The sequence below is a fragment of the Canis lupus genome, chromosome 28, assembly GCF_048164855.1.
Source record: "Canis lupus baileyi chromosome 28, mCanLup2.hap1, whole genome shotgun sequence".
NCBI lineage: Eukaryota > Metazoa > Chordata > Mammalia > Carnivora > Canidae > Canis > Canis lupus.
The window spans coordinates 5,736,554-5,761,115 of NC_132865.1; the positions used below are offsets into that span (position 1 = coordinate 5,736,554).

A 24,562-nucleotide genomic window follows, 5' to 3' on the forward strand; every position below is an offset into this window, starting at 1 on the left:
GGAGAGCTGGAGAGTTTGGGGGAAAATTAGTGATAGACACATAGAAAATAAGCAACTGAGAAAAAAGGATAATGATCTCCTGAGAAAATAAAAAGCAATGTAAGGAAGGATAAATCATCGTAGTATAATACATAGTGGGTCAGTGGACGGAACATCAGATTGCCATCTTGTCCAAAACTATGATTGAGAAATTGGAAAAATGGGGAAAAGGGAAATGGAGAAAATGATCTTTCAAAGTAGAAAGTCAATAGGTCATGTCTAAAATTTAGAAAATGAAATATGAGGGTTGCTTTGGTTTTTGAGAAATGAAAGCAAATATTAGGGGAAAAAAAACAGCTATAAAAAGTAGCTAAAGGAATTGAAAGTGGTTGCCTCCTAAGAATAACTGAGAATCTGTAGGGATGGGACAGAAAATAGCCTTTTTCAAATTATAGTTTCACAGAATTAATCTTTTAATAGAGATAACGTTTGTGTATAGCTCTCATAAAAATAAAGCTAACATATAAAATTAAAATTAATTGGAAAAATAAGAAAAAAACTTAACTTTCATTACATATGTTGCTATGGTATCCACTTGTAGAAAGAGGCAAGAGTGTTTTTGTCCTGCTTTGCCGGCCCAATTCTGTAACTTCTTCAGTCTTAAAATAGAATGTTTGGGTTCCATGACAAGATAGCAAATTTTTAAATACTTTTAGGAAAGAAGATCATTAAGAAACAGTGTCCACATTCATGGAGAGTGGATATTACACATATGCTTCTTCATCCATGGACTGTTTAAATTTAACAATGCAGAAAAATGTTAAAAGACAGTAGCCCACTGGTCAGATGTGACTTGCAGATGTAATTTATGTGACTTGCATAGTTTTCTAGAAAACATTTAAAATTAGTTACCTGTATTTAACACGTGGAAGATTTAGCATAAAAATTTTAATCATTGGCTTCTTCTAGAGAATTGTAAGGTAGGACTACTTTGGGTCCACATTCTCTCATTCACCCACATGCCATCACGTAAAAGAATAATGAAGCTCTTTATGCGATGAAAAAATATTCACAAACATATATTAATGTTTTAAAAACCCCGTGAAGATACAGAATATTGCATGTAGAATGGTACCATCGGGTAAGAAAGGAAAATATTTAAGTTTATGTATCTATTTGAACCTGTACAGAATAGCTCTGTACGAGCACACAAGCAATAGGTAACATCTAAAGACAGGATGTGGTAACTGGGACACAGGATGAAGGGAGATCTTTTCACTTTTTGTAACTGTTGAATACTGAACTATGTGAAAAAGTACTTTTAAAAGTTCAGAATTTCTTAGCTCTAGAAATATAAATAAGTATATATCTGAATATGAGTAGGTAACATAGAAGTATGAATATATTTTTATATAGAATGTATTCTTTATAGTATATCTACCTATGAATATGTAAATGTTTTCCCCTTCTTTTTTATTTCTTTTTTATTTTTTGAATTTTTTGTTTTGTTTTGTTTTCCCCCTCTTGATTGTTTCATTCTCATTCCACTATTAGAAGACTGGAGATATACAAAATTAATTCTGTCTTGCACTTAAAAACATAATCCTGAAGAAAGAAAAAAAAAACCATAATCCTGAAAACTCCCAACTCTTTCACCAAGATTTCCCCTGTTCTTCTTTTGATCTTTATATGCACCACTGAAGAGATTCCTTCCATGTCTGTACAATTTTATCACCCAAAGAAATGTTAGAGACACCAAATTAATGAATCTACACAGTGTTAGTTCTTGAGAAACTAAGAGTTAAAAATACCTATTTTCAATGGCAAATGCAACACGTTTAATAATCTAATGAAAGAACTTTAAGTATTCCCTCTACTTGCATTTTTGCTAAACCATCTTACTGGTTATTTTTTTTTTCCAGTTGTATGTACTATGTTGTTAACTAGAAAGCCTCTTCTGATTGAGATGCTCAGAGATATCGTACAGAATGATGATCTTAGTTTCCTTCTGTTGATGTTCCACCTTTTCCTAATCCTTTTAATTCCCTGATTTCAATACCAAATAAATGGGGCTCTTGCAAATCTCAAAGGTAAGCGGGTGGCTGGATCTTCTGTACCTACTGAATCAGTCTTATATAGACAAATCCAGAGGTTGGGGAGATGTGGGAACCACACACCCAAGTACTTTCCGGGACCAATGCTGAGGTGACTAAACAATACAGCCATCTGCTCGGTGAATGGGAGGACCATTGCAGTATCAGAAGAGATCCTAATGCAGGGATCAAGGACACTACTAGCAGACACGAGAGGGTCCATTTTTGGCCGAAGATTTGAAAGGCTTCATAGAGAAAAGTAGATAAAGAAAAAATGAGGCTAAAGAGTTTCATCTTCACCTAATTTGATTTATTGGTCTCTTATGTAGCAAGGTCACGACTCTATTTTTTATTTTTCATGTCATAGTTGAATTTCTGTTAAAAAGACATCAAAGGATAAATGGCAGAGCAACATTTATCGGAAGGGCTTGATGACTTTTAAAACTGAAATGACAGTGATAATAGCTATACTAATTTTCTGAAACTTTTAGGTTTGTAACATTTTTCATGATGAAGACCATCATGGTATCATAATAGTATTTTTACAAGTAAGTGACTATTATGGGGAATGACACTAATATTTTATTTTAATTTTTTACACTAATATTTTAACACTTGATCTGATCAGTGAAAAGGAACAACAAAGTATTATCAGAGACAGATGCTCAGAACAGTTAAATGCGCTTGGAGTGTGTTTTAAAATCAAAGTTGTGAGGGAGATAAGTGAGCATACAGAGGCCATTAAAGTCATTCAAGATTATTAAAACCAGTATCTTTTCCCTACCTCTTACCTAACTTTTTTGAGCTTCTGAACTTCTATCCAGTAATATGTCATTTTTGACCAGAACACTTTCTGTCCTAGATGGAAAGGAGCATAGCATAGCAGTTATTTAAGAACGTGGGTTCCAGAAAGAGATTGCCTAAGTCCTAATTCTAGTACCACCACTTACTAGCTCGGAGACTTTGGGAAATCTCCTCATTCGTGCTCTCAGGGGCTGTTTCCTCATGGGTGAAGTGGGGATGAAAACAGTAACTACCTAATAGATTTATTGGAAGCATGAAGTGTAATAACAACTAACAGAATTTAAAATGGTATATTGTAATCACTTAATAGATATTATTCCAGCTGCACCCAAAAGGGTTATTTAATTTTTGTCGTGTACTTTACAGCAAAGATGTGTCCAACTTTCCCACCCGCTATAGGGCAGAACAAAGGTGATTACACTGTTAAAAAAAATTAATCTGCTACTTGAAACTGAATACTGTTGGGAGAATAATACTGTACTGTAATAATACTATACTATACTGTTGGGAGAATAATTAGACCCCATGGATAATTTCTGTGGTTGATAAAATTCTAGTGTCAGAGTTTTTATGGCAAAGACCCTTTTTTACAGAAGTGATGATTTTGCTTCTCTCACGAGTGTTACTTCTGTAAACCCCAGGGAATTTTGGTTATATTGATTGAACAATAATTCTAAAAATTCAGAACTAGAGTGTAATACTTTTTGGCAAGCAAGAAAAGTTGTGATTTTGTAGACCATCTAGTTTTACTCATTATTTGGAGCCATATTCTTTTGTGAATTTCTACATCCTAAACAGAAGAAGAACTAACTTGGACATTATTTTGTTGACTAATTTTTATGCTTCAGCGTTTTTATGCTTGAATAATTTGTATGTCCTCAGTGTTTTTATGCTTCTTTAATCCTATTAGTCCTATTGTCTCACATGTATCAGTTCAATTTTTTTCAGTCTTTTTCTCTTTGTTCTTCAGTTGGGATAAATTTCTAGTAGTTTATGGACACTTTCTTCTGTAACCAGCTATTAAGGTCAGCTAGTAATTTTTTCATATTATATAATGTACTTTTTAGTTCCAGATTTTCCATTTGGTTCTTTTTCAATGGATTCTATTTCTCTGCTTACATTTTAAATATGTTTATCTATTATAAATATACTTTTCTTAATGTCCTTCAGCATAATTAAAATAATTGCTTTAAAATTTTTGCCAGTTTCAATATCTAGGTCAACTTAGGTCAGAATCCACTGAGAGTATTCTCTCTTGAGTATCGATCATACTTGCCTCTTTCTTCATATGTCTAATATAGATAATATCCTAGACATTGTGAATTGAAAAGACTCTGGATTGTGTTTATTCTTCTGAAAAGTATTCATTTGTTGTTTCAATAGGCAGTTAAATTGGCTCAACTAAATCTCCAAACTTTGTAACTCTTGCATAGGCAACAAGTGAATACCAATTGTGCATGCATAGTTCAGGGAATCAGCACAATTCTGGACAAATTTTAGACACAGGATTTAAAATTCTTTCTTGTATCTCTCTCTTTTACCGATTATCCTTCCTCATTTTCCAGTTACTATGGTCATATCAAATTCTGTCTCTGGATTTCTAAGCTAAAAAGACTGGGGGTTTTTTGCTGAAAATTTAGTCACCTTTCTTGGAGTTTACTGGAGCCTGTCCCCAAGCAAAAAAGTATATTAATTAAAATTTTAAAAAAGTATAAAAATGAAAACACTGGAGTTCTGGTTCAAGTGATGTAGAAGGATCCTGAATTCACCTCCTCCCACAAACACTGAATTTACAGTTATATCTGGAAAAATTTCTCATGAAAAAAAATCCCCAAATTAGCTGATTGAGACTTACATAGAGGGTGAATGAGAAAAAAACATCATCAAAGTGGGTAGGAGAAATGGAGATACAATCTGTTTCTTTTTTTTTTTTTTAATTGAAGTACAGTTGACATGCAATGTTATATTAGTTTCAAGTGTACAACATGGTGATTTGACTAGTTTATATATTATTACTTTGTTATGCTATGCTTACCACAAATGTAGCCACCATTTATCACCATATAACACTATCACAATACCATTGACTATATTCCCCATGCTGTATCTTTTATCCCCATGACTTATTCATTCCATAACTGGAAGCCTATAGTTGAGACACAATCACTAGAAATCCCATTCCCAGAACATCAACCCACAATTGGGAGGGAATTAACACCAAATTATCCTTGAGGAATAAAGGGCTGGAATCTTACATCTGGCACTTTTAGGACCTGCACCTGAGAGACAAACCCCCCAAACATCTAGCTTTGCACACCAGTGGGCTTTGTGTCCATGAGACCCACAAGGCTATAGCAAACTGAGAAATAGTTCTTTAAAGTTCCCAAGGACTTGCCCATCTCAGGGCCCAGCACAGAGGCAAGCAATCAAAAAGCACCCAGACTTTCTGTGAAAAGGCTAACTTGTTTATCTTAAAGCATTGACCTGGGGGGCAAGCATCTAATTTAACATACATCTAGAGGCCTACTGAGGTACTTTCTGGGTACAGAAGCCAATGGGTACTATTTTTGCACTCTCTTTCTGTTTTGCTCCAACTTGCAGGTATCCCTAGGAGTGTGTACACTCCTAGAAGAAAACACAGGGGTTAAGCTATTAACATTGGTCTTGGTGATAATTTTTAAAATTTGACAACAATAGCAAAAATAACAAGCATGACTACAACAAATGAACTTCTGAACAACAAAAGAAATGATGAATGGGATCCCTGGGTGGCTCAGCGGTTTAGCGCCTGCCTTCGGGGCAGGGCATGATCCTGAAGTCCTGGGATCAAGTCCCACATCGGGCTCCCTGCATGGAGCCTGCTTCTCCCTCTGCCTGTGTCTCTGCCTCTGTCTCTCTCATTAATAAATAAATAAAATCTTAAAAAAAAAAAAGAAATGATAAACAGAATGAAGAGACCATCTATGGAATGAGAAAAAATGCAAACCACATATCTGGTTTGAGCCTAATATCCAAAATATGTAATGAACTCATAAAACTCAGTAGCAAAAAAACAATTTGATTAAAAATGAGCAGAGGATCTGAACAGACATTTTCCCAAAGAAGACACTACATGACCAACAGGTACGTGGAATGGTGCTTGGCATCACTAATGATCAGGAAAATGCAAATCAAAGCCACAGTGAAATATCACTTCACACCACTTGGAAAGGCTATTATCAAAAAAGATAAGAAATAACAAATGTTAGGAAAGACGTGGAAAAAGGGTACCTTCATATACTGTTGTGGATTTACAGGCATACCTCGGAGACATTATGGATTCAGTTCCAGAACACTGCAATAAAGCAAATACTGCAATAAAGCTATGAAATTTTGGTTTCTCAGCATACACAAAAGTTATATATGTTTACTCCACAGTCTACAAAGTGTGCAACAGTATTATGTCTACAAATTATATACCTACCTTCATTAAAAAATACTTTAAAATTTTATTTATTTATTTATTTATTTATTTATTTATTTGAGAGAAAGAGAGAGAGCAAGAGCGAGAGAGTGAGAGAAAGCATAAGCAGGGGGAGGGGGCAGAGGGAGAAGGAGACTCCCGGCTGAGCAGGGAGCCTGATGTGGGGCTTGATCCCAGGACCCCGGGGTCATGACCTGAGCCAAAGGCAGACACTTAACCAACTGAGCCATCCAGGCGTCCCTAAAAAATACCTTATCACCAAAATTCTAACCATCATCTGAGTTTTCAGCAAGTCATGATCTTTCTGCTGGTGGACTGCTGGCTCATCAGTCTGCTGGTTGCTGAAGGTGGGGGTGGCTGCAGCAATTTCTTAAGACAACAATGCAGTTTACTGAGTCTACTGACTCTTCTTTTCACAAACCATTTCTCCGTAGCCATCTAATAACATTTTACTCACAGTACAACTTCTTTCCAATATGGAGTCAGTCCTCTCAAACACGGCCTCGGTTTTATCAATTGAATTTGTGTGATATTCTAAATCCTTGGTTGTCATTTTAACAATCTTCACAGGATCTTCACCATGAGCAGATTCCACTTTAAGAAACCACTTTTCCGATGCCTGGGTGGCTCAATGGTTGGGCGTCTGCCTTTGGCTCAGGGCCTGATCCTGGAGCCCTGGGATCGAGTCCCGCATCGGGCTCCCTGCATGGAGCCTGACTCTCCTTCTACCTGTGTCTCTGCCTCTCTTCCTCTGTGTCTCATGAATAAATAAATAAAATCTTTACCAAAAAAAATTAAGAAACCACTTTCTTATAGGTGATTAATAGTATACGTATTATGATGAGCACTGAGTAATTTGTAGAATTGTTCAATCATTATATTGTGCACCTGAAACTAATATAACACTATATGTTAATTATGCTTCCGTTTAATAAAAGGAACCTCTTTCTTTGCTTATCCATGAGAAACAACTCTTTATCCATTCAAGTTTTATCACAAGGTGGCAGCAATTCAGTCACACGATCAGGGTTCACTTATAATTCTAGTTCTCTTGCTATTTCCATCACATCTGCTGTTACTTCCTCCACTGAACCTTTGAACCCCTCAACAGTCATCCATGGGGGTCAGAATCAACTTTTTCCAAACTCCTGTTGATGTTGATATTTGAGATTCCCATGAATCTCAAATGTTCTTAACATTCTAGAATGGCAAATTCTTTCCAGAAGGTTTTTAATTTCCTTTGCCCAGATCCATCAGAGGAACTGCTAACTATGGCAGTGATTGCCTTGAAAATGTATTTCGTAAGCAGTAAGATTTGAAAGATGAAATTCCTTCTTGATCCATGGGCTGTAGAATAATTATTGTATTAGCAGGTATGAAAACAACATGAATCTTTTATATCTTCACCAGAGCTCTTGGATGATCAAGTACATTGTTAGTGAGCAGCCATATTTTGAAAGGAATCTTTTTTTTTTTTTCTTTCTGAGCAGGAGATCTCAACAGTAGGCTTAAAATATTAAGTAAACCATGATGTGCTGTCATCCAGGCTATGTTGTTCCCTTTATAGAGCACAGGAAGAGTAGATCTAGCATAATTCTTAAGGGCCCTAGGATTTTCAGAATGGTCAATGATCATTGGCTTTGACTTCAAGTCACCAGCTGCATTAGCCCCTAACAGGAGGGTCTGTCTGTCCTCTGAAGCTTTGAAACCAGGCATTGACTGGTCCCCTATAAAAGTGAAAGTCCAAGATGGCATCTTTTTCCAATAGAAGGCTGTTCCATCTCCATTGAAAATATATTGTTTAGGGGATCCCTGGGTGGCTCAGCGGTTTAACGCCTGCCTTTGGCCCAGGGTGCGATCCTGGAGACCCGGGATCGAGTCCCAAGTTGGGCCCCAGCATGGAGCCTGCTTCTCCCTCTGCCTATGTCTCTGCTTCTCTCTCTCTCTCTATCATGAATAAATAAGTAAAATATTTAAAAAAGGAAGATCTATTGTTTAGTGTGGCCACCCTCATTAATTATCTCAGCTAAATCTTCTGGGTAACTTGCTGCAGTTACCACATCGACACTTGCTGCTTCACCTTGCACTTTGATATTATGGAGACAGCCTTTTTCCTTAAACCTTATGAACCAAACTCTGCTAGCTCCAGACTTTTCTTCTGCAGCTTCCTCACCTCTCTCAGCCTTCAAAGAATTGAGAGTTAGGGCCCTGCTCTGGATTAGGTTTTGGCTTAAGGGAATGTTATGGCTGGTTGGATCTTCTATCCAGACCATCTCAACTTTCTCATAGGAGCAATAAGACACCTTTGCTTTCTTCTCAGTCATGTGCTCACTGGAGCAGCACTTTTAATTTCCTTCAAGAACTTTTCCTTTGCATTCACAACTTGGCTAACTGTTTGGTGTAAGAGGCCTAGATTTTGACCTTGGCTTTTGACATGTCTTCCTCACTAGGTTTAATTGTCTGTAGCGTTTGGCTTAACACGTGACTGTCCCTTTCACTTGAATACCGAGAGGCCATTGCAGGGTTATTAAGTGACCTAACTTCAATATTATTGTGTCTTAGGAAATAAGGAGGCCAGAGGAGCAGAAGAGAGATGGGGAAACAGTCCAGTTAGTGGAGCAGTCAGAAAACACGTACCATTTCTTAACTTCACTGCCTTTTTTTTTTAAGATCTTATTTTATTAATTTTTTTAAAATTTATTTATTTATTTACTTTTTCATGAGAGACAGAGAGAGAGAGAGAGAGAGAGGCAGAGACACAGGCAGAGGGAGAAGCAGACTCCATGCAGGGAGCCCGATGTGGGACTCGATCCTGGGTCTCCAGGATCACACCTTGGGCTGAAGGTGACACCAAACCACTGAGCCACCTGGGCTGCCCAATTTCACTGTCTTATATGGGTGTATTCCTGGTGCCCCAAAACAATTATATCAGTAACATCAAAGACCACTGATCACAGATCATCATAACAAATAATAATGAAAAAGTTTGAAATATGGTGAGAATTACCAAAATGTGAGAGACATAAAGTGAGCAAATGCTGTTGGAAAAATGGCTCCAATAGACTTGCTTGATAGGAGGTTGCCATAAACCGTCAACTTGCAAACAAACAAACAAAAAGTGCTATCAGTGAGGCACAATAAGCAAAGTGGAATAAAACAAAGTATGCCCATACCTGTGAATTTTACTCATTCATATGTTTATAAAATGTTAATTAGCCTTTTATCTCCACTTCAAGAATGTTCTTAGCATTTCTTATAAGGCAGGTCTAGTGGAGATGAACCCCCTTAGCTTTTTTTTTTTTTTTTTAATTTATTTATGATAGTCACACACAGAGAGAGAGAGAGGCGGAGACATAGGCAGAGGGAGAAGCAGGCTCCATGCACCAGGAGCCCGATGTGGGATTCGATCCCGGGTCTCCAGGATCGCGCCCTGGGCCAAAGGCAGGCGCTAAACCGCTGCGCCACCCAGGGATCCCAGCTTTTTTGTTTGTTTGGAAAAGTCATTTCTAAAGAATGGTTTTGCTGGGTATAGTATTTTGCCTATAGGTTTTTTTGTTGGTTTTTTTTTTTTTTTTTTTTTTTTTGTTCTCAAAATTTTGAACATATCTTCTTACGCTCTCCTGGCTTGCAAAGTTTCTGTTGAGAAATACACTTATAATCTTACAGGGGCAAACTTGAATTGTTCCTTTATAGCTCTGTTTGTCTTTGACTTTTGACAATTTCATTATAATGGGTCTCTGCGTAGCCCTTATTGAATTCATCCTATTTGACATCTTTTGGGCCTCATGAATCTGGATGTCCATTTCTCTCAAGTCTGGGAAGGGTTCAGCCATTATTTCTTTAATTAAACTTTCTGCTCTTTTCTCTCTCTCTTCTCCTTCTGAGACACCAATAATGAATAGATGGTTTCTCTTAATGGTATGCCACAATTCATGTATACTTCTTCATTTTTTTTTCATTCATTTCTTTTTTCCTTTTTGATCTTCTGACTGGATACTTTCAAATGACCTACCTTTTAGTTCACTGATTCTTCTGCTTGGCCAAGTCTGTTGCTGAAGGTCTGTTTGGAATTATTCAGTTCAGTCATTTTTATTCTTTGGCTCTAGGATTTCTGGTTTTGTTTTTGATGTTTTAATAATGTCTATTTCTTTGTTGATCTTATTTCTCCCATGCATTGTTTTCCTTATTTTGTTGTGTGTTCTTGTAGTTGTAAGAGAATCATTCTGAATTCTTTAACACTTCACAAACCTCCATTTCTTTATGGTCAGTTATCGGAGCTTTATTAATTTCCTTTGGCTGTACATTTCCTTGATTATTCATGGTACTTGTGGCCTTATATTGGTACTTGTACATTTGAGGAAGTAAGCACCTCTTTCAGTCTTTACAGATGGGCTTCAGCAGGCAAATCCCTTCAACAGTCTGTTTTTCCAGAGACTCTGGGAGGGCTGCTTGGGGTTGTCCATGGTCAAACTGGGTGCTGAAGTCCTTGAGCTCTCAAGTCTCATGCCTGGATGAGCAGATAGGCATGCCTGGTGCTTGGGGACATAGGGACTAGTGGTGGCTGGGTCAGTGGTGATGGGCCTAGAACTTGGGTCTTTGTGGGCAGACTTCTAACCTGAGTCCATAGGGGCCAATCAGAAACTAGGGACAACTGGGGTGGGGGCAGTATGTGAGTCCACAAGGACTGGTCTGGTACTGAGAGGGACTAGGTTGGAGGCTGGGGCCATAGGAGCTGACCTGGCACTAGCATGAGCCTGGAGCCTAGGGCTACAGAAATAGTCCTATAGCCTGAGGCCCTGGGGACTGACTTGGGAGATTAATTGTGTTGCAGTTGGTCTGTCTTAGGGTGGGGCTGAGAACCTAGGTCTATAGGGACTAGCCTGATGCTGGGGTGGACCTAGGGTCGTGCTGTGGGTGCTGGCCTACTGCTGAGGTTAGTTGAATTTCTATATTGATGGTACTTGGCAGCAGATCTGGGTTACAGCCTAAGTTCATGGATCCCCGTCTAGAGCCTAGGTTCACATAGGCCAGTTGGGACCTAGGAGAACAGAAGCTGCCTAGCACTGAGTTGGAACCTGGGTTAGTGGGAGCCTGGTGCCCTGAGAGCTGCCTGGGGCAGTGGGAAGCAGTTGGTGATGGTTTGATCTGGAAACCTGGTTCTACAGAAGCTACCTGGGGCCACTGGTGCTGGTCAGTACTTGAGTTGACTAGACCAGGTGCCTGGGGCCACTGGAGCCACCTGGGGCTGCTGTAGCTAGCTGGCACTGGGCTGGATGAGGAACCTGGGTTTGCTGGACCTTCTGAGAATCTCGTGCCATGGAAGCCACCTAGGGTTGCAGGAGCCACTGGGGCTGCTAGACCTTGCAGGTGCCAGGTGAGCTGAGGGTCTAGGTTCCTGGAAACCCTCAGGGAGCCACTTATCGCCATGGGCCTGGTGCCACTGTGGGCTGACTTGGGTCTGTGGTAAAGTAAGAAATCACTTCACTTTCCTCTCATGGGGAGAGTCTCTCTCTCTTCATGTTGGCCAAACTGAGCATGTGGAAGGGGTGATGGTGGGTAATGTGAATCTATATTTTTCTAATTGCCGCAATGTCTCTTTTCTTATTCTGTGTTTCATTCAGGTGCTATAATCCTTCACCTGGAATCCTTGGTTCTTGTGGAGGTATTTTGCCTGCAGATGGTTATTCAAATTGCTGTTGGTGGGGAGGGACAAAATTCCTATGCCGCCATTTTTGCTGTCTTCACTCTCAAACTTTTTACTTTTATTGCATACCTACTTAAAGAACCATTATGAAAGTTTCTAAGTGCACAAAACAAAATTGCTGTGCCATGGGAAAAAATGCAGAGGAGAAATCTGACTAAAAGAAAATCATCACTTCATGTTAAAGAGAAACTTTATTTTTCTGAAACATAAATTCCTCCACAGTGGACACCACAGCTGTGAGCTTCTAATTTAAGGACTCTTGGCAAATGTGTTTCTCCAGCTATGAGAGACATGTCCTGCCAATATTCGGAGACCAGGAGAGTAAGATATGGGGTAAATAAAAATAGGATTGATTTTTATATAATTTACCCCATCCTTATCTACATAATTTTTTTTAAAAGATTTTATTTATTTAATCACGAGAGACAGGGCAGAGGGGCAGAGGGAGAAGCAGGCTCCATGCAGGGACCCTGATGTGGGACTCGATCCTGGGACTCCAGGACCACACCCTGGGTAGAAGGCAGGCACTAAATCACTGAGCCACCCAGGGATCCCCCTTATCTACATAATTGACTCTTAATACTGACCAACTGTTTTGTCTTTCACCTCTACTAGATGTTTACTTCTCCTTCTCTGCCTATTTCATTTGTTCATAACCTTAAACACACTTCTGACTCCTCCCTAGAATGCCCTCCACTCAGTATAATTCATTTTCTGTAATACCTAGGTACTCAACATTCAAACCCATTCAGATCAATAATAATTATACTCTGTTAATATTTTGTGTAATTTATGCTAATTATTCAATATGAACTCTACTAACACTGGAAAATTTCATAGGCCCCACATGACAATAGTTGTACTTCTAGTTTTTCTTGATTGAGAAAATAATGATATTCATTGAAAAGTAAATTAGTATAAGGATCCCATGAAATACCTTTGTGGTTTTTCAGGGTCCTGGATCTATAGGTTAGAAAATGGTTTGAACACTTAATGCCACATATTTTTTTCCTAGTGTTTCCCTGTGAAGATATAATTTCTCAATTAGATTTTATTTCCATAAAATAATTATTATAGTTTTGACTATTTTATTACCTATATTCTCAGTATGGTGTAGGTACTTATTATTTGCCAAACAAGGGAACAGATGACAATTTAACTGAATTTCTTGTATGGTTATATAGCTATGTAGATGGTAATACATTTAACTAGTAGTGTTATTTGGGCTAAAAACACTTTATAGAAACTAACATAACATATATGTAACTTGACAGACTCAAGGTATCGAAGTCCTTGACAAGGCACCAGAATAAACTCCTACCAGTACTTTTTTAAATTTTAAGAGGTATACAAATCACTTGGAACTTTAGTTGAAATGCAGATTCTGATTCATTCAATTGGAGACAAACTAGAAAATTCTCAGAAGGTGATATTACTGGTCTGTAGACCACTCTTTGAGTAGCAAGGCTCTAGTCCCCCTGAATTCTGGTGACTTCATTTCCACAGCACTTAAATAGAGTTCTTTATTGAGACAACAGGGGGAAAAATGTCAAGAATCAATGCCAGTCTGGGTTGCTGTAGAGATTTGGTCAATGGTTAATAGTGTTTTAGTTAACTACCAAGACATCTAAGTAATGTCTCCTGATGATGTAATGACATTATCTTCTCGCTCTTCATCATTTTTTTGCAATGTTCTCTTCTGTCTAGAGCTTTCTGCACCTTTTTCTTTTTTTAAGATTTTATTTATTTGAGAGAGAGAAAGAGGGAGAATGAGCAGTGGGGAGGTGCAGAGGAAGAGAGACAGGGAGAGAGAGAGAGAGAGAGAGAGAGAGAGAGAGAAGGAGACTCCCCGGTGAGCAGGAAGCCCAACATGGGGCTCCATACCAGGACTGGAGATGGATGATCTGAGCAGAAGGCAGACACTTAACTGACTGAACCACCCAGGTACCCCACCTTTTCTTTTTTCTTTTTTCTTTGCTTTGCTTCATTTTTGAGTTTCATGTGGCTCTCCCTGGCTACAGGGACCCCAAAATTACAGGCATGTTATTCAATGACTAATTATTGTAGGATAAATTCTTTTTACACTTATCTATGAAATACACACTTATCTGTGAACCATAACTATTGCAGCTTTATATTTCTTCCTCATCCTCATTGTGTTGGAAGATTTTGAACCATAGCATGCTGTTAGCAGGTGTTTTTGGCAGATGTTAGCTAGAAACATCCCTTTTTTGGGCTAAACAAGAAATGATTCCCCTCTGTGTAGGAGATAATACATCTGCTCTATGATTTTTTGATAAGAAGACTAGCTTCTGAATGTCACTTAGAAAATCATCACCTCTCAAAACCCAAATATTCTGTTCTCACATTGGCTATCCTCATTTCTATTTCAAAATACTCCAGTAAAATCAAACTGCTTCTTACTGACAGCTGTTTATGGGGCACTGGCATAGGAAAGCATTTATCTCATCTTAATCCTCTAGATGAGATAAATTCTCCTGTGGTTTAAGTCTTTCTTGATTAGATCCTTCTTTACCCTCTTTCTTGTTCATATTTACAATTAGTATATCATATAAGACAACATCTGAAAACTTGGCAAGGGGAGGAGGCATCTTTGCTCCACGTTCACACAATACATTGTGGTTTACACTGTGAATCCCACTTATTGCTTATGTTGAAGTTTTCTGCTACTTACACATTTCCTCCTAACACACCATGCCATGCCAAGGACAGGAATAACTTTTTATTTACCTCTAAATAATATAGTTCATGGGCACTGCATGATTTTTAGTGAAACAATACGATCTGCCACTATCTTGGCCATTTGTATACCTTTAAAACTACCAAAGACCTAATCAGGATCATGAAGAAAATGGAGTATTGTTTCAATTAGAAAAAGAATGGGATAAAATGGGATAAAACCCTCTAGGAATTCACCTTGTACTCTGACCACACATCCTTGGCCTTTCTCTGAGACTTCTTTTTCTATCAGTAGTCAGCTCTTTAATGTTGACGAACCCAATGCTCTGTCCTTAATCTCATTTTCTTCTCTCTCTGGACTCTTTCCCTAATCAAACTCCCACAGTCATGATTGAAACTACAATGATGCTTCCTCTTTCCCTGGCCCAGATTTTCTTTCGGGGCCTCAGGCCTATGTATCTTATTGACTACTAGGTGGCTCCACTTGAATGTACTATACATGTCACAAATAAAACACATTCAAGAGTTTATGAAGCAAGCCCTCTTTTTTTTTTTTTTTTTTTTTGAGTCAAATATTTTAATTTTATAGTTGGCTCAAAATGTAACATTAGTTTCAGGTGTACAACTTAGTGATTTGACAAGCTTATACATTATGCTGTGCTAACCACAGTGTAGCTACCATCTGTTCTGTCATATAGCTGTTATAATATTATTGACTATATTCCTTATGGTGTGCCTTTTATTCCTGTGACTTATTCACTCCATAACTGGATGCCTGTATGTCCTACTCCCCTTCACCTATTTTGCCCAAATCCTTCCACCTCTCTCCCCTCTGGCAACCATCAGTCTGTTCTCTGTGTTTTATAAGTCTGATTCTACTTTTTTGTTCATTCATTTTTGTTTTTGTTTACATTCCACCTATAGAATCCTATGATATTTGTCTTCCTCGCTATGACTTATTTCACTTAGCATTATATCCTCTAGGTCCATCCATGTTGTCTCAAATGGATCTCATTCTATTTTTATGGCTGCCTAACATTCTACTGTGTGTGCGTGTGTGTGTGTGTGTGTGTACCACACTTTTCTTATCTATTTGTCTACTGATGGACACTTACGTTGTAAAACAAGCCCTCTTATGGCCTCTAAGGTGACTAGTGCAATAAAATCCTTCCTAACTGTATCCTAGGAGATATTCTAAACTCTTTTATCTCCATTATGTCTAATATCCAATCAGTCATCAAGGCTTACTGATTAATTCCTAAATATTAAAAAATGTATCACTTTTCTTTATATCCACTACAATTATTTTGATCCAGACATGCATAATTTCTTTCCTGGGCTCTTGCAATATGCTCTTTACTATTCTCACTACCTTCAGGGCTAACATTCTAATTCATCTCCCACACTGCTTCAAGAGTAATCTCCTAAAGCATTAACTCTGATCTTGTCATTATATAGCTTTAAATTATGAATGGCTCACTAGCTATTAAGTGGTATCCAAATGGCTTTGTCTTCTTCTTTACCTTTATCCATTTTCTTTCCAATTTGCATTTCTTTTTCTAATTATTTATAGATCTCCATTTCTTTTTTGCCTCCATTCCGATTATGCACTCTTCTGTCTACCTTCAGTCCTCTGCTAGCCACTTTAGAAATATTAGTCAGACATCAAGACTCTGCTTAATTATCATCTTTCTGTGGAGGAATAACTGGATCTCCTCCCATTCTGATCCTCCCTTGCATGCAGTTCTATTATAACCTCAATGCTGTAAATTTACTTGTCTGTTTCCCACATAGGACCATGAGTGGTTGGCCTCACACACTGTCTGGCACAGAACATCTGCTCAATGAGTATCTCACAATTTTTATGTGATTGTTTGCCTGGTTGCTTTTAGCAACTTACTTTCTGCATCATGTTTAATGTGTCATGTCAATTTTTGGTCAAAAATAAATCTGTCTCATTTTACTTTATACATTCATCAAAGATGCTCCTGAGTAAGAACCCTTAGTAGAATTTTTTTTCTTCTGATATAAATACCAAGAACAGCTGTGCATCTCCTAAACAACTGGTTTGTGAATGTACAATTATTTGTAGTACCTTGAATCTTGAAACTGATTGTATTTCCCTCTTTGCTCTTATACTAAAAGAAATTCAGAGTTGAATGTGTGGCTCACCTCTAAAAATGGTATGAAAACTTTTTTTAAAAAGTTTTTTTTATTCACTAATTTAAGCTCTTTTTTGTTTTCTATCATTTTCTCTTTTACTAGATGTTCTCATCATTTCATCTTTTCCATTTATAAGTTTTTGTAAGAGACAGTGGCTTTTAAAACATATAAAATTAATAAGTGATACTGAGTTATTTTGCCTAAATTGAAGCCTCCTTCCTTTTTTTTTTTTTTTCCTTCCTTTTTTTGATATTCAAACTTCTTTTTCTTAATTCTGGTTGAAAAAATATTGGGAAAAATATAATCAATTTCTCACTTCTTTTAATTAGCCATGATGTAGGTTTACTTTAAACCTTAATCAGTAAACTATCTTCAGAATACCATTTTCCCCCAGCTAAGAAAAATTTACACTCCACTTTAGAATAGACTTCTTGAGATAAATTTATCATTTCTATATAAGTATTGCTTGTTATCTTCAGTTTCTATGTGCCCATTATCATTAAGATTGCTATATTTTATTGGGTTATAACAATCATTGCTGTGAAGTAGCACTAACCTTTCCTAGCATCAGATAATTTTGATTAAAATTAAAAGACATGAGAACCTTAGTGGTAGTTACACTCAATATTCATTTTATAATAATTAGTTAAGTTGAACCTGTATTTTATAAGAATTTTTCTAAATATATTACATTTCATAATTTTTTTTTACATTTCATAATTTTAAAAGTTTTTCAGAACTAGTATTACTGAAAGACTAGGAAGGTATTAAATAATTATCGGTCTCACCCTAGGGATTTATATAAATAAAGGTTGAACAAAATATTGTTTTTGAAAATATGGGAGCATTGGAGAACTACAAGGCATAGACAAATTCCTAGACCAAAAACCAAGAGAAGAAAATCCAGAAAGGGAAGCATAGTATTTGGATCACTTTCCTTCAGGGACATAATTCTACAAGAGATGGTTCAGAAGCAGAGAAGCTAAGCTAGGCTTTCCACAGGCTTGTAAATTTAGGAGGATAAAAACTGGAACGCAGAGCTTGCCAAAGAGAGGGGGTTCCTGGCAAATCCTCAGGTTTGAGGTTGGGAGCCTCAACAGCTGCATCTAAGGAGGGTAACTGAAATAGCTCATCTCTCACAAAGACTGAAGCTCAGTTTGAACCATTCGATCCCTGATTGAATCAAGAGCATCTGTATTGTTTTCACACCAAGTTATCTGCCAGAAACAGCTGTAAATCTTATTTGGGATGAAGGTACCTATCTTGGGCATTAGATTGTCTCTATAATTTCTCAAGTACAACAACTGGCACTGAATTTAAAAGATCAGGCCCACAGAGACAAAACTATGGGATTGAAACCAAGGAAAACAATAGACAAGACAACAGATGCACAGATCATCCAGATGGTGAAATTTCAAATACAGACCCACACTGCTTAAAGTACAAATAAATAATGTATTTTAGGGTTTATATCACATGTCAAAGTAAAACATATGACAACAACAGAACAAATACAGGAGGATGTAAATCAAGTTATTATTAAGAAGGTTCTCACATTGTAGGGAAATGCTATATTAATTTAAAACAGATTGTCATAAACTAAGAATATGTATTATAATAACTGGAACAACTGCTAAAAATAAAAGACCTGTAGATAATTCAGAGGAGGAGAAAAATGGAATACTAAAAATATTTATTGGTCAAAAAGTAGAAAGGAATAATGCAGTCTCAAAACAGACTAGAAAATAAGCAAAGATTTTCTTAAACCCAACAATATGATAATCAGATTAAAAGTAAATGAACTAGATGTTCCAAATAAAAAGCAGAAATAACTTAGGGTAGGGAAAAAAAGGCATCCATGGGGTTACTTTATGAATGAATGAATTTTGGTTTCACGTGTAGTAAATTAGATAGTTTAAGAATTATTTATCATTAAAAAATGGATTGTTATACTGCTATTCTAATACTTTCAAAGAGATAAGCAGAACAGAGATTCAGTACATTCCACAGATATAATTTTAGTTTTCAGTCTTTAAAAATGTGAGTTCTCAATATGAATCATGTCTATCTTTTTTTAATAGAATTTGAAATTGTTTAGCACATACAAAGAAGAGAAGTTGTAGAATTTGTTCCACTTTTATTTTCCATCTCTGTTCACTGTCTTATTTTAATCAGGTGGCATAAAGTTTGCTTTGTATATAAAAAAACCTCACTTCTGGAAGCAGGTGCTGGAAATGACTAAGTTCTAGGATGCTATGGAATGGGCTATATCCTAGGGATTAAAAGCAATGCCATTTCCAGGCAGCCTTAGATCCCTGAGATGAACCCGTCCTGACTACTGAAGTCCTGAATCTACTAAACTTATACTTTTTTTGGAAAGAGTGGAGCCATAAAAGAAGAGTAGGACTTCTGGCAAAAAGTAACAGAAGTTTTTAATGGATCAGAAACTTTGCTGTCTTCTTAAGGAAGATAACGAAAATGTGAATGTCAATATACTGGCAATGGCATATGTTCAGTGTCACTCTGAATTTTTTAAAAAAGGAGGTCTATTGATTATTGCTGTGCTAAACTGTGTTTCATTGTAATGCAAAAATAAAAATTTGATCTTTGGCATTAGATACCTGAATTCAGCCACTGATTAGGTATGTGTGACATTATAGATCCCAAAGATAGCTAGAACAGTAACTCCCATCCTATGTTTTCTTTTGTCATAACCCTAGCAAAAGGCAGAGTCCGTTTCTTCAGCTCCTGAATCTGGGCAGGTCCTGTGACTGCTCTGACCAGTAGAATAGGGCGGAATTGATGCTTTGTCATTTTCAGGCATTCCCCTTTACTGGCCTGGCATCACTGCTTCCTGTCTTTTGGAAGCCAGCTGCCATTTAAGTAATGCACATGCTCTGAGACTACCGAGCTGTGAGAAGCCTAAACCATAGGGATTGGCTGTGGAGGATAAGAGATCCTGTGGAAAATGAGAGAAATCAAGGAGAAATAAGCTACCAGGCATGTATGAAGAAACCGTATTGAAAGTTGAGTATGATCCCAGTTGCCCAGCTGATACCACATGTATCAGAGACAAAACATCTAGCCAGGCTCTTCCTGAATTCTTGACTCCATAAAGTATGAGCAAAATAAAACCATTGTTTCATGTCACAAACTCTAAGGTTAGCTTGTCAAGCAGCAACGATTACCAAAAAATGTCTTAGCTTGGGTAATCCATTTAGCTGACCCTCAATATCGTATTTAGCCAAGTCACCATGACTCCTAAGTTTATAATCATCGCCAACCAACATTATCATTACCTTAGCTACTAAAGGATAGAAAATAAATTGTTAAAGTACTCTATCTACATATACTTTTACAGCTATAGGTTGTCAGGGTTTAGAATTTCGTATTTAAATCCTTATCCTGTCACTTAACATTTGTGTGGCGGATGACATAATTTCTCTAAGATTCGATGTACTTGTTTTTAAAATAGGGAGAATGTGGTGTCTTTTTACTGAGTTGTAATGAGTTTTTTAGATTTGTATTTATTTGTGGTAAGAAGGGAACACAACAAGAGATCAGCTCTCCTAACAAATTTTCAAGTGTCCAATACATAACTGTTGAGTACAGGGACCATGTGGTACAGCAGATTGCTAGAGCTTATCGGTAATGGGGAATTACTAATCAATGAGTATAAAGTTTCAGTTAAAGCTGATGATGATTTAGTGAAATACTACATTGTATTATATCATGTTTTGACATCTTACAAAGCATTTCCTGCTGGAAATAGACTGCCTCCCTGGGCGTCCCAATTCTCAGAGATAGCAAAGGACTCAGCAAGGAGCATGCTTCTAATATGAGAACTCACCATTCCAGAGCCAGACTCCTCTTCCCAGCCTGTGCTCCAAGAGGCATAATTCTGCCTTAATCATCTCAGGGGCAGGTATCAGACAACTAGGGACCACTCGTAACCTTGGAGTCTGCCAAAATTCTTTTTTTTTTTTTTTTCCAAAATTCTTCAGATAAGCCAACCCTAAACTGCTCAGCTTGCCCTCCCTTGCCTTTCCCACAGAAACTCCAGTAAAAGCTCAGGCCTAAACCTATCCCTCTAACAGCTTCGGCTTCCTGATCAAAACCTGGTGCTCCTCCCTGGCCCTGCATAACCAGCCATGTCTCATGTTTCTAGAAGAAATGTGACTGACATTAAATTTCTCTTCAAATAGCATTGACCTCTCCATGTCATCATTCAGTCATCTTTATAAATTAAGACCCAGGCACAAAGTGTACATGTGAGGTACTTAACACAGTATTTGATACATTAATAACAGTTCTTGAAATTAGGGGTATAATCTATGAAATAACTATAAAATTCCAGACACTAACCTGAAAGTTACTTGCTCTCAAAATAATAGCTGAATTTATACTGAAATCACTTTATATTTTCTTATGATTTTTCTGTAGAGTCATTCAAGGTAGAACCACAAACTGTGAATTGATATCTTGACCTCAAACATGCTAATAACACTGAGTATTTAAATGTTCCTTATGCTCATACATCACTATACAGTTTTAAAATATTCTCAGTCACATTATCTCAGTTTGACCTCACAGCTCTCCGGTGAAATGTTAGGGCAGTACTCCTCATCCAATCTACAAATGACAAAAGTAGGCCAGGAGGACCTATGGTTGGAAAGTGAGAGAGGTAGAATTAGAAAATATGATCTCAGCCTCTTTTCTCCATTAGTACTCATCAGAGGGATAATGAAAACTTTCTTTCCTACTTTACCTAAAAAAATTTGGATTCCAGGTCAATTTCAAATATTATCTCACCAGGTTGTCCTTTGATGTCTCCAATTCAGAAGACTTTCCATTTGAACCCCTGTTGTTTGTTTGGATGCTTATACTCCCTGTGACATTTGACATTATATGGTGGATTTATATGTTTTTGCACAGCGAGAAATAGGAAAAGGCCTCAGGGTTTAAACATGATGTCCAACACTGTCCAAAATCAACACCATGCTGAGGATTTAGTTTAGAGGCTAGAGTGATATTTAAAGGAAGAAATTCTCCTTCACAGGACTCCTGTCAATGTTATAATCATGTTCTAATCAGTTATATAATTATGACTGGAGTAAAGAGTACCTACGTTCCTTTTTATTTTCAACAATATCTTATTTTCACTGACTTTCAACTATATTTGAATAAATAAAAAATGAATGATGAATACAACTTTTTTGGGATAGCTACAACTGCTAAAAAAAAAAGTGTCTTGGTGGAACTAATTAGAGGCTGGGTCTTATGAAACATCAACAGTAAGAAAAAGAGTTTATGGACTTCGTGTCCACAACAGTAAGAAAAAGAGTTTATGGACTTCGTGTCCATGAATTAACATCTACATAGGTGACTTTTAGAAGCAGAGAAACAAGCTTTCAGCAGGGAAATCAGATATGAGTTTCCATAGGAAATTTTATTATGGATTTTAAATATGTCTGGGCTTTACACATGGGAATTTAAACTAAGGGAATAGTTTTATGAAGATAGATACTAATGGCAGCATTTTTATAATAACTAAAGTAAATGCACAGTCTATTCAAAAATAGGAATTTGGAATTTGTGACAATAAATTATGCACAAACAACTAAATATAGTGCTGTGTATATATAATATGTAAAATAAAATAAATTATTATATTATAAAAGTATACTTGAGAGAGATAATCAACATTTTAGAGTTCCCAAGGGTTGTAATAATATCTATACATACATAATGTCTCAGAGTCCACAGAAAATGTAATCAGTGGTCATTTCTGATTCATAAATTTATGTTTTTTTTTCTTTTAAGAACCTATATTTTCTTTTTTTTAAGGAACCTATATTTTCTAATCCTTTTATAATGAACCCAGAGTATTTGTGTAGTAAAAAAATAAAATCAAAGTTTTTTTAAAAAAAAAACAATAATATGCTTGGATTGTGCCTATGGTACAGGATTCAAGATGAAATATATACTTTGTTTCCAAGATTCATAAAAAAGAAATATTAAAAATTAACCTTTAAAAATAATGTAAAAACACAAACTAATTTGCATTAAATATTTGACGAACCAAATACAGTGCTCATTAGCATTACAATGTTAAGGCTTGAATTAGAAATGAAATTTTATTTAGTGATTATGACTTTTCTTCTCTATCCACACATTTTTGATACCATGAAAAGATTAGATCGGAAACAAAAGCTTATTGTGAAGGGAAGTAATGTAAGAAAAGAATACAGAATACTTAAATACTTAGAGGAAACCAAAAAACATATTTCTGTTCAGAGTTCAGGAACGCTTTCAGTCAAATGGTATAAAGGGACTAAACCGACATTTTTTTCAGTGTGCATTATAAGCTCAGTATTTTATAAACATTGCTCAGTTAGTTCTTATAACAACTTTAATGGAGTGGATATATTTTTTCCTACTGTACAGAGGAGGAGAATGAAGCTTGGAGAGACTAGTCAACCTGAGAAAGGCCACAAAGATGGTGAATGGCAAAATCAGTAAGCAATCCAGTATCTATCTGATTTTAAGCCTCTTGAATGTTTTGTTATGCCTCTACCTGTAACTGATTTTCTCCTGGGAATGATTTTATAATTTGGCTCTACATTCCTGAGTAAGAGATATATAACTTTTACATAAATAGCCTAAAACATCTCTAATTAATTATACATTAGATATTGGTATGGTATATCATATAAAGACCTCTTATTTATATAGAAGCCATTGTTAATTTTAATAATGTAATTTAAATTATACATGATCTCAGGCCATATCCTTTCTTAATATCATATTACATCCCATTATGCAAAGCCTGTTTTTGCTCTATTCAAAGGCTACCCTAAAAAAGATGTTCACATTAGAAATTAAGAGCATAAGAAGGGCAAAATTCAGGATTTATTTTATGCTCTTTGCAAAATTACTTTTAACATAAAAGAAAACCTCAGGCAAAAACATATTAGCAAATAATATTTTTTCTCTTGAGGTACCTGTATGTCCTCTGAAACAACAATAATGTTGGGTTTGGTGATAGCATAGGAAAAAATATATCCTGTTTATGTTCAGAAACTAAAATGACTTAGTTGTAGGTTATGTTACTTGCTATATACATATAATTAAAAACACATCTCCTGGGGTGCCTGGGTGGCACAGTCAGTTAAGCCTCGAAGACTCTTGGTTTCAGCTCAGGTCGTGATCTCAGGGTCTTGATATCGAGCCCCATGTCATGCTCCACACTCTGCCAGGAGTCTGCTTCAGTTTCTCTCTCCATCTCCCTCTGCCCTTCCCCTTACCCTGTGTGTGCACTCTCACTCTCTCTCTAAAAAAAAAATAATAAATCTTTAAAAACATACCTCCTAAATTAAATGCAAAGTCTCAGGTCAGTGAATAATAAAATCCAATAAATAGATGAGAAGTATATAAATTTATTTATTTATTTATTTATTTATTTATTTATTTATTTATTTATTTGAGACAGAGAGAGAGAAAGCATGAGCTGAGTGAGGGGAGGAGCAGAAGGAGAAGCAGGCTCTCCACTGAGCAGGGAGCCCGGGTGGGGGGCTCCATCCCAAGACTCTGGGATCGTGATCTGAGCTGAAGGCAGATACTTAACTGAGTCACCCGAGTACCCCAATGAGAGGT

General features: G+C 36.7%; 1 long non-coding RNA gene across 10 annotated transcripts in view; it reads right to left on the minus strand.

Annotated features, from left to right (window-relative positions):
- LOC140620131 (uncharacterized) overlaps positions 1–24,562 on the minus strand; it is a 111,458-nt gene that overhangs the window by 37,441 nt on the left and 49,455 nt on the right. For 9 of the 10 annotated variants that reach the window (XR_012019866.1, XR_012019871.1, XR_012019869.1 and 6 more), the window contains 2 exons: positions 6,147–6,210; positions 2,864–2,930 (listed from right to left, as the gene is read on the minus strand). This is a non-coding gene — a long non-coding RNA (uncharacterized lncRNA). The remainder of the gene's footprint in view (positions 1–2,863; positions 2,931–6,146; positions 6,211–24,562) is intronic. The other variant, XR_012019870.1, reaches the window with a different exon arrangement.